Raw genomic sequence first — 10,279 nt, 5'->3', positions numbered from 1 at the left:
CCCGCGCTTAACAGCGCGCCCGGCGAGCTCGGCGCCCAGAGCCCCGGTAGCGCGCCGTGATCGTATAGTGGTTAGTACTCTGCGTTGTGGCCGCAGCAACCTCGGTTCGAATCCGAGTCACGGCATCGCCCCGGCGGTACCACGGCACACGGGCTCCGAAATTTTCTTTTTCTTTTTTTTTCTTTTTTCTCATTCCTCTGCTTTCAACATGCGCCAGCGCGCCCCTAATCGCATCGCCCCCGTCGCGCCTTGCACGCCCGTCCCGCGCGGTTCACGCGATTTTCGCTATGGGGAGACCCGCGGCGGTGGCGCGGCCTCGGGGGCCGGCGGGGGGCCTGGCTCCGGTCCCCGGCCGTGCCCGGCAGCTGCGGCAGGGCCCCCGGGCGCCTTCCCCGGCCTCGGCCCGGCCCCGCAGCCCCCGGCGAGGCGGCGGAGGGAGCCGGCGGGGGTAGCGGTGGCGGCGGGGGGAACGAGCGAAAATCGTGCAAAAAGCGGGGCGAAAGTGTGAAAGGCGAACGCGCAGGGCGCGCTGGAACGTGTGGGGAAGTGAGCGGAATGAGGGGAAAAAAAGAGAGCCCGTGTGCCGTGGTACCGCCGGGGCGATGCCGTGACTCGGATTCGAACCGAGGTTGCTGCGGCCACAACGCAGAGTACTAACCACTATACGATCACGGCGCGCTACCGGGGCTCTGGGCGCCGAGCTCGCCGGGCGCGCTGTTAAGCGCAGGGGGCGCTGAGCTCACGGCGGGGCGGGCCGAGAGGCGTTGCCATGGCGACGCGGAGGGGGGAAGGGGGCGGCCCCTTCCTCCGCTGGGCCGTGTGCGCCTGCGCGCCCCGCGCGGCCGTGCCCTCAGCGCCGTGTGGGCTGGTGGCGGTCCTGGGGTCTGTCACAGCGTTGTCACGTTCATAACAACCATCTAGTTCTGGTTGGATTTGATAAAACCAAGGCTCACAACAAAGGAGCTCTGCGTCAGAGGAGGCGCTCCTCTCGCTCCGTGCCTGCACACCAAAAGAGCTCGGAGGTGTGAAGGGAGATGGAACGGGCCTTTTCCGGCCCCCCTTTGCCCACGTCCATCTCCTTCTTTCCTCAGCCTCTGCTGTTAACGTGCCCCAGGCCCTGGTGTATGTGCTGGTCCCTCAGTGGCGGTGGGAACCGCTGCGCCTCCACAACACCAAACCCGGGAGCTGGTGGATGAGGGGCTCTCTGGTGGTATCTCTGAATGCCCCGCGTGTCTGGGTGGCTTTTGGCCGCCTCCTGCCCCAGCGCTGCCTTTCACCTTCCCTTGTCTGCACCCAAAGGGTCCCGGTCCACCCCTCCCACAGGGCTACAGGGGTGCTCCTGCTCATCCGTGGCCAACCTTGTCGCCATCTGTGTCCTCGTGCTGGGCCTGGAGTGGGTGCAGCATGCCTGGTGAGAGGTGTGTGTGTCTGCTCTCATGACTGGCGAGTTTAACGCTGTCGTCAGCCCCACGGAGACACGAAGATACAAAGACAGGACAGGCGTCACTGAGCGGTGCAGGTGGGGTCATCACAACCCCTGAAACTCAAGGCATGGGATAGTGGAGGGAGAAGTCCTTGTCCTGTTCTGTGCCTGGCCTCTTGTGCCTTCTTCCACACCCAGCTGGTGGTGGCACAATGTCACTGAGCTGGGTTTGTCACAGGGACAGGACAAGCTTGGCTCCACTGCGTCAGTGGCCTGCTGACACACATGGCCCTGGGCAATTGCTGTGTTGGACCAGCACGGCTGTGGTGGGGAAGAAGCAACCAAAAGAGAAGGTGGGATGGTGTGGAGATGCAGAACATCTCTGGCAGGACATGCTGTCTGTGCCTGGTGGGGATGGAGGACCTCCAGCGATGCACGCAGCGAGCAGGGGATTCCTCCCTGAGCGTGGTGTCCACCAAGGCCTTGATCCTGATCCTCAGCCTGAGCTGGGCGTTCGCCCGGCTGCACGCTGGGTGCTGCACACTCGGTGTGCATGGTGCTGGTTTCTCTGCAGGCAGGAAGGAGGTGGCGGGGCTCATGCTTCGGATGCTCGGCTGTCAGAATAACAATGATCTCAGCTGCTGGAACAGACACCACCAAGATAAACACTGTGGTGATAAGGAGGAATCAGCCAAACATGGAAGTGATCAGGGAGGTGGCGAGTGGATGTGGAGATAAGTCAGGGCCTGGCAGGTGTGGATAAGGAGGTGTGAAGCTGCTGCCACCCGTTACTGGCAGTGGTGGGGCTGTCCCAGCACAGCTTCCTGCCCATGGGATGCCTTCCCCAGTGGGATTTGGATGTGAGCACTCCTAAAGAAATCATGCCGGGTTTTCGGGACCCCAACAGGTTTTTTACTGCGTAGTTTTGTCCACAGGATGTTGCTGATCTCCCTGGGTGGTTTGGACCTGCCAAGGCATGTAGGGGAAAAGGGGCGCGTGGTATGGGGGGACTGTCCATCTGCTGGGTGACCTGGTCCCTTTGGCCTCTGCTCAGCACCTGGGCAGCATGCTTGCTCCAGGCAGGCTCCTGAGCTCTACCCATCCTCTGTGTCCCTCGGTGGCTTTCCTCCACGCCATCTGATGCCTGTGGGCTGTGTTTGAAAGGATTTTAGAGGTGCCTTCAATGTCGAAATGCTGGTGCAGCCAGGCAGAGCACTGCCAGGCCCAGACGTTGCCACTCCGTGGCACAAACATAAATCTTCCGGCTGGCACAGGGACAAGAGCAATTCATCACCGTGCGGCTGTCTCAGCTGCTCTGCCCCTACAGCGGCCTCTCCAGCTGTTCCCTCACTGGGGCAGCCCCCCACCTGCTTTCCCCACCCCAGGGAGGCAGAGCCTTCCCCACCACTGCCTCTTTCAGTCCTGAGCCTGCCTCAGATCCCCAAAACATCCCCAGGAATGGTGCCGGTGCCCGGGGAAGCAGGAGGGATGGCCAGTGCTGTGAGGAGGAACTCCAGCTTTCCCTGGTGATATAGAACCATGCACTGATGCAGGCCATCACCATCGTACTCATAGGCCATAAATGCAGCTTAAAATTTGCAGGGTGCAGCAGCAAGAAGAAAGGTCTGGGATGATTTTGAAGGCAAAGGTTAAGGTGGGATTTGGGAGGTGAAGGAAAGCACGTCTGTGAGATGTGTGAGCGGTACAAACAACCTGACGTGGTTCTGTCCCCACCGTCCAACTCCCCATTTCCTTTTAGCTCTAAGATGTGTGCTGAGAACTGAAGGAGAAGGACTCAAGCTTTTCTTGATAGGAATTTTCAGCTGTGGGTCTCTTGAGAGGCTTTATGAGCCCACAACAGTGCATGAGATGTTCTCCTGGTTCTTCCAAGCCCTGACTAAAAAGACCTTTTTCCAGTTTAACCATGCTACATAGGGCAGGCAAACAGGCTACATCAGACTGATTTTGTGCTTTGCTCTGTCTGGGATCTCCTTCCTTGGCTCCGATCTCCAGAGATCAAGGCAAATGGTCCCCAAAATGCATGGAGTAGGGATTCCCCAGGGCTGTTGCTTCTGACCTGCAGGGAGCACAAAGCTCCTTGAGCCCTTTCACGGTGGGTCCAGCCTCCAGCGGGAGCTGGGATGTGATGACAGCATCGCAGGGGAAGGCGAGCCGCCCCACAGCCCCGCATAAATGCTGCCACGTGTCTGCATCTGCCCTGCCTGGCTCCAGCTGCCAGCCTGAGCTCTCGCTCTGCCTTTGTCTGCACCACAAGCGGAGCCTCCTCCCGCAGCAGGGATTTACAGCCTGCACACAGCCACCTCTCAACCCTTCTTTGTGATGCTGAGCGGGCAGAAAACAGGCAGGCAGCACCGCCAGGCAGCCCGCCCAGTCCTCCTCTCCTCACCACTTGCACTCCCCTCTGAATTCATCTTCATTTTCTACCTCCTACCCCTTTTGGAGACGTGGGGCCGGGCTGGTGGCAAAACCACCTGTATGGGGGAATGGCCCCTGTTTTGTTCCTGTGCACCATTCCCATCCTCCTGCTGGCTGATGACAGCCCTTTTAAGAGATACAGGGGGGATACCAGGGTAGTTCACAGCCCCTAGGCGATGTAAAGCCAGCGAGAGCATCTGTCTGGGGAAGGACTCAGTCCTGTGAGCATGGCCATTGCAGCTGGATTAATCAAACCCGCCATTAACACTTTCCTGGGGTGCACAGGTCCCCTGCCAGCCCCCGAGCACTGGCCTCCAAGCGGCACGTCACTTTGATTGACCTGCAGATGCTTGGCTCCTTAGTTTGCCCTGCCTCAGATCGATGAGTGCAGGCGGCTCCAATCAATTCCACTTTACTGCTTGCTATCAGGCTCAGATCTGCACTCTCCCAGCTGGTCCCAGCTTGCTTTGTTTGTTCAGGAGAGGAATTTGGGTATCTCATCCCACTTGGAGGCTGCTGTGCCCTTGCAAGGCCAAGCCCCACAGATGCAGATGTTCCTCCCTGCCCTCCCCACTGGCCCTCAGGACCCGGTGCTGAAGGGGGTGAATTTGTGCTGTGACTTGGAGCCCTAAAAGAGTCAGCCTGGCTGAGGAGCATGAAAGCGGGTAGCTGGATGAGGCCATGATATCTGCATAATATTACATGGTTGTTGCCACCAAGCCAGCATCTGGCATGAGGTTTCCCTGCCACGAGCCTGGTTTTGCTGGGGAAATACCAAAGGCAGCTGCAGAGAGGCCCTGTGGCTTGGCTCCCCATCCCCAAGAGCACCAAATGTGGCTGCAGTTCTCAGGGGCTTGAGCCCATGCACAGTCATTTTAAAGGGGGGAAAAAAAATAAGCCCAAAGAGTTTGCACAGTGGATGTTTGGAAATTTCCCTCGATCCCGTACTTGGCATTTGTTGGTGAGAGAGGCATTTCTCACACCGTGCATAAGTCCTGAAGTCATTTTTCTCTCGTCTCTGTCACCCAGCTTTCTTGTTGGCCAGTTTCCAGGGTGCAGCGCCTGGATTTGTGGAAATGAAGCTCCCCACGGCTCTCCACACCTTGTCAAGTGTTAATGAAATAACGGATCACACCAAGGAGCGGTTGTGATGCTCACGGCCATGGACGTGCAGGGGGCTGTCAGAGCTGAGAGCAGAGGCAGAGAAGGCGCTTGGTGCCGCTGGGGCTAGACCAATGTATTTCACTGGCAGATGTCTGTCAACAAGTTGTCGACTCTTCTTTTGGTCAATTAGCATAGTTTCAATTACATTATCAACTGCATAATGATTTATTTGACAGAAAGGTTGGGGAGCTGCAAAAAATATCTGCCAGAATTTGCCCCACTTGGTAAACGAGCATGCTTTGGGCATATCCAGCCTGTCTGGACACAGCAACCAAGCGGCCCAAACACTCTTACTTATCTGGGTCTGCATCACTTGTAGATGCAGAGATGTCCTACTTAATGATGCTTGGGAGGAGAAAAATGTCACATCATATAAAGGACTTGGCACGGGCCCCTGTTCTCCATTGCCTCCTCCAAGCAAATCGCTCGGTTTGGGCTCTCGCCACCGCTGTGCAACTCAGTGCAGCGCGCTGGGGCAAGCAGAGGCTGCAGAGCACCTTGTGCAGAGCATCCCTTCTGTGCCAGCCTGCTCCCTGCCCTCCCTGGGCACCCTTAATAATTTAAATTTAATAATTTAAAGCAATATATACATATATGTTTATATTTATATATATAAAGCGCCTATTACCATATTGATAAACACTCTTTGGAAGGGGTAAGAATCGGAGTTGGCCTATGAGTACCTCAGCACTTCTGTTTCCAACCAATTCTTAAGGCTGAGTCAGTGGACCTCCTGGACTCTTTCCAAGTTTCAGAAGATCACCAGACAGAAATACATGTCAGTTATAAATATATCATGTCAGTTTGGGGGGAGGTGGGGAAAAATTTAGAATGGGTAAAGGGGAGAGAGAAAGGAAGAAGACATCTTACATTTCCAGTACTGCAAACAACAGTTTTGACCCCACACAATAAGTCAGTGGACCTTTTAAATAGTCTTATCTAAATCGTATCTATGAAAATCTCTACTCTAAATACAAAGACTTTCTTTCTGTGGATTTGTAGTGGGTTTACATGGCAAGGTTTTGGTAGCAGGGGGCCATAGGGGTGGCTTCTGTGAGAAGGATCTAGAAGCTGCCCCATGTTTGGTAAGGGCCCCACTGCTGACCAGAGCTGAGCCAATAAGTGAGGTTGTTTTGCACCTCTGTGAGAGCATATTTAAGACAGGGAAAAACAAAACAAAACAAAACAAAACGCTGCGCCACACAGCAGCTGGGAGAGTGAGAGGGGTGAGGAACAGCCTTGCAGGTGCCAAGGTCAGTGAAGAAGGAGGGGGAGAGGTGCTCCAGGCGCCGGAGCAGAAGTCCCCTGCGGCCTGTGGCGAGGACCATGGTGAAGCAGGCTGTCCCCCTGCAGCCCACGGAGTACCGCGGTGGAGCAGGGTTCCACACTGCAGCCTGTGGAGGAGACCACGGTGGAGCAGGTGGGCCTGCACCGATGGAGGCTGCGGCCTTTGGAAGACCCCTGCCGGAGCAGATTCCGGGCCGGAGCTGCAGCCTGTGGAGAGGAGCCCACGCAGGAGCAGGTGAGCTGGCAGGAGCTGCTGCCCGTGGGGGATCCAGGTTGGAGCAGTTTGCTCCTGAGGGATGGACCCTGTGGTACGGACCCATATCTGGAGCAGTTCTTGAAGAGCTGCTGCCTGTGGGCAGCCCATGCAGGATCAGTTCAGCAAGGACTGCATCCCGTGGGGGGGACCCCACGGCACAGGGGACGAGAGTGATCGAGAAGGAGCGGCGGAGAAGCAGCGCTACAGACTGACCATAACCCCCATTCCCCCGTTCCCCTGCGCCGCTCGGGGGGAGGAGGTAGAAGAGGGTGGATGGGGGGGAAGGTGCTTTTGGTTTCTTTCCTTTGTTTCTCGCTTCTCTAGCTTGTTAGTAATAGGCAATAAATCTTACTATCTCCCGATGCTGATCCTGTTTGGCCTGTCACGATAATTACTGCGCGATCTCCTCATCCTTATCTCAACCCTTGAGCCCTTTTCATTGTATTTTCTCGCTGTTCCTCTTTGAGGAGGGGGAGTGAGAGAGCAGTTGTGGTGGAGCTCGGCCGCCCACCCGAGTAAAACCACCACAGGATTTGAAGGATTTCTTTCTGTGGATGTGTCTGGTCTTGTTCCTAAACCACGTAGCATCTGCAGCAGCCCATGGAGGGAGGGTCACTGTGCACAGTCTCCTCCTCGTGCTTCTCTCAACTACTGCTCTCTCCCCACTCAGCCAAGCCGTGCAGCTCTCTGCCCTGTGCTCCTGCTCATCTCTTTTCCATGCCAAAGTCCCAGTCCATCACACACCCCACGTGCAGAAACCTTTGTTCATCCTCTCACCCTTCTCTGCACATTTTCCTGTTCTGCTGTGTCCTTGGGATGGGGGGACCAAGACCACACACAGCGCTTGAGCATGGGTACCTGGGACTGCCCCAGAGGATGGTGGTACCTCTGATGTTGTCTCTACCTTTTTGTAACCTTTCCTATCAGTTTTGATTGAGAAGTTTTGCAGTTCTGGCCTCTGCTGATTGCTGAGGGTACGTTTTCACAGCTGTCAGCTTCTGGTCTCAGAATCCATCACTTTAGACACTGAGGCCAGGGTTGGTTTCTCCATGTGTGTCACTTCACTGGCACTGGCTTTCATCTTGTTTAGTTGCCAGGTTGCTCAGGCTCTTAAAAGTCCTCCTGCAATTCTTAGCACTCATCCACAGTATCCAGAATAATTCAATAATACTAGCAGATTTTGTCACTTCTCCACTGATCTCTCATCAAACAATCAGCTTGTAGAAATGCAGGTGACCTCTCAGTTGGATCTCCCTCAGGTGCCCACTGCTTTTTCCATGAAAGCCACTAGCTTTGGAAGAAAGAAACTCCCTTTAAAAGAGCTGTGCTGACTCCTTCCCAGTATGTCATATTTATCCATCTGTCCCCTAACGATGCCAGTTTCCTACTCCTTATGCCAGTTTTTGTTCATTTGCAGAGAACAGATGTGTCATTTATCAGTCTGTGGCTCCCTGGCCGCCTCCTTGGAAGCATTTTTAGCGTCACAGTCTTCACCTCCCAGTCCTCATGTCCCTTGCTTTGCCCAGACCTCAGGGAAAGCTGTGCATGGCCAGCAGCTGTAGGATCCTCTTGGTCCATCTTGGTTTGTGTGGGGTGCTCCCACGGAGAGAAGGGGCTGGAGATGCTACAGGCATTTCTAAGCACCCGGAGGAGGCTGGGTGGTTTTTATTCAAAGCTGCTGAAGAAGCACCTGAAGATTCAAGGGGCTGCACACTTCCCTGCAAGCCAGGGGAGATACTGGTGTCAGGGGTAGCGGCTGACCCAGTGCCTGACTCAAGTGACATGGTAGTGAGTGTCAAATGCCAAATTCAGCCCCCACATCATTTGTGGGTGAATCTTCTTCTGGCACCTCCTCCAGAGCATGCAGGAGCAGAGACGTCACCTGAGTCACCAAAATCCAGAGTCATGAGTGGGGCACCAAACCCAGGCCTCTGCTGGCTGTGGAGCCTGGGGCGTGCTGAGCTGCGTCCGTGCAGGCCAGCACTAAACTGGAAGGGAAGGTTTACTGGGGCCATGCAGCCGGGGCCCTCCTTGACTCCTGGGAGGGTCCCGTGTCTTGTTCTTGCCCTGGGGAGCCAAAAAGGGCTCCCATCCCCAGCTGTGGGTGAGCCCAAGTAGCACTCAGAGTGGCTGAAGCAGCTCCTCACACCACCCAGGAGGACGGACGAGGGCTGAGGACACATGCAGCTCTCCACAGGGCTGGAAGGAGCCTGGAAGACTTTGCCTGGCTTTTTCTTCCTGGCTCATGCTCCAACCTGCCCGGGAAGTGTTTACCCAGGAGAGAGGGCCATGCTGTGAACTCCAGCCCAATGACAACAGAGAAGAGCTCCTGGACCCTCCTGAGATGGAGGTAGATGGTGCAAGATGGAGGCTGGGAGCAGAGCTCCTGCGGGTGGACATCCTTCCCTGAGGTCCATACAGGCCACCGCAGGCAGCCTTCTGTCTCACCCATTCATGCAGTCTGTAAGTGGGCCAAAAATCACTTCCGCACAGCCAGGGCTTTTTCTCCTCCCAGCTGCAAATAGTGGCCCCACTGCCATCCTTCCCTGGGGCTAAGTGGGCCGAGGGCAGCACAAGCATCCCACTGGGGGCCACTCGCCACAACTGCACGGGAAAGCAGATGAAATGTTGAGTCTGGCACGCAAGCGTGCTCCCTGGTCCTCTCCCATCTGCCAGTCCCCACACGAGCAATGCTACGTGACAGCCATCTGTCACGGCAATGCGCCCGGCCGTGGGGACTTGCAGGCAAAACGGCATCAGGGCCACGGATGTGGCACCAGAGCCAGCCTCTACGGTGCAGGCATCAAGCCCGAGTTCCAACATGCATCAGAGACGACGGATATTAACAGTTGGGGATTGGAGCAACACCAGCTGCAGCGAGAGACGCAGATGGAGCTCGGCTTTGGCAGTGTGAATGCAGAAATCTGTCGCTGCTTCTTCAGACCTGAAATGCACTGCTGTGAATGGAGAGATGTCGCCAGTGTCTCATTGCAACTGCAGAAAAGATATGAGCAGCACATGCCTGTGCTGAGCCTTGCGGGGTGTAAAAAGTTCACTTGGTCAGCCCCTGGCTGCCCTTTAAATCTCTCCAAGCACAAAGATGTCTCCCAAGGGGGCTCTCACCCCAGCTATGGTCCATTCACCCCGCTGCCCTGTGTTGCTGTATGGGCGGTTTGGCCTCTTCCCTTAGGAAAGGGAAGATAACATCGTGCTCAAATCTGAAGGCTCAGCTGTGTCCTGGGATATTCCTCCTTGATGCCCCTTCAGGCTCTGCTGAAGCCTCAGGTGAAAGCAGGATGCCCCACAGGGCCGAGACATGAGAGCGGGCCTACCTTGTGCCAGGTGCCCACCTGCCAAAAGGTATTTGGAAGAAAAACAGCCCCAGCAAATGGTGAGGAGGTGCTGGAGCCATAGGTGTGCTCAGACTGCAGACCTTCTTCCACTCCTAGCACGGCCACAATGCAGCCGCCTCACCAAGAAGGGAGCGATGGGAGGGATGTGACAGCACAGGACGGGAGGGAAAGACCTCTGCAATTCCTCCAGTATGGCAGTCATTTTAAAAAAAAAAAAAAAAAAAAAGACATCACAGAGAGCTAGATCCCTCCTTGGTCACCTCTGAGGGGATGCAGAGCGTGCGTTTTCCAGGCCTGAGGATTTAACGAGAGCCATCGCTAACATGTTGCTGAATGTTCCCCTCGGCTCCTGACAGTCCG

The 10,279-nt window shown here is 55.9% G+C and overlaps 2 non-coding genes across 2 annotated transcripts; one reads left to right on the top strand and one right to left on the bottom strand.

The window, feature by feature from the left end:
• Window positions 1-53: 53 nt before the first annotated feature.
• TRNAH-GUG (transfer RNA histidin (anticodon GUG)) lies at window positions 54-125 on the top strand. Its single transcript has one exon. It is a non-coding gene; the product is annotated as a tRNA-His (tRNA).
• A 478-nt stretch (window positions 126-603) lies between these two features.
• Window positions 604-675, bottom strand: TRNAH-GUG (transfer RNA histidin (anticodon GUG)). Its single transcript has one exon. It is a non-coding gene; the product is annotated as a tRNA-His (tRNA).
• Window positions 676-10,279: the final 9,604 nt, after the last annotated feature.

This window comes from Anser cygnoides, chromosome 11 (assembly GCF_040182565.1).
Source record: "Anser cygnoides isolate HZ-2024a breed goose chromosome 11, Taihu_goose_T2T_genome, whole genome shotgun sequence".
In the NCBI taxonomy this organism is placed as follows: domain Eukaryota; kingdom Metazoa; phylum Chordata; class Aves; order Anseriformes; family Anatidae; genus Anser; species Anser cygnoides.
This window is presented reverse-complemented; position numbering and strand designations above follow the sequence as displayed.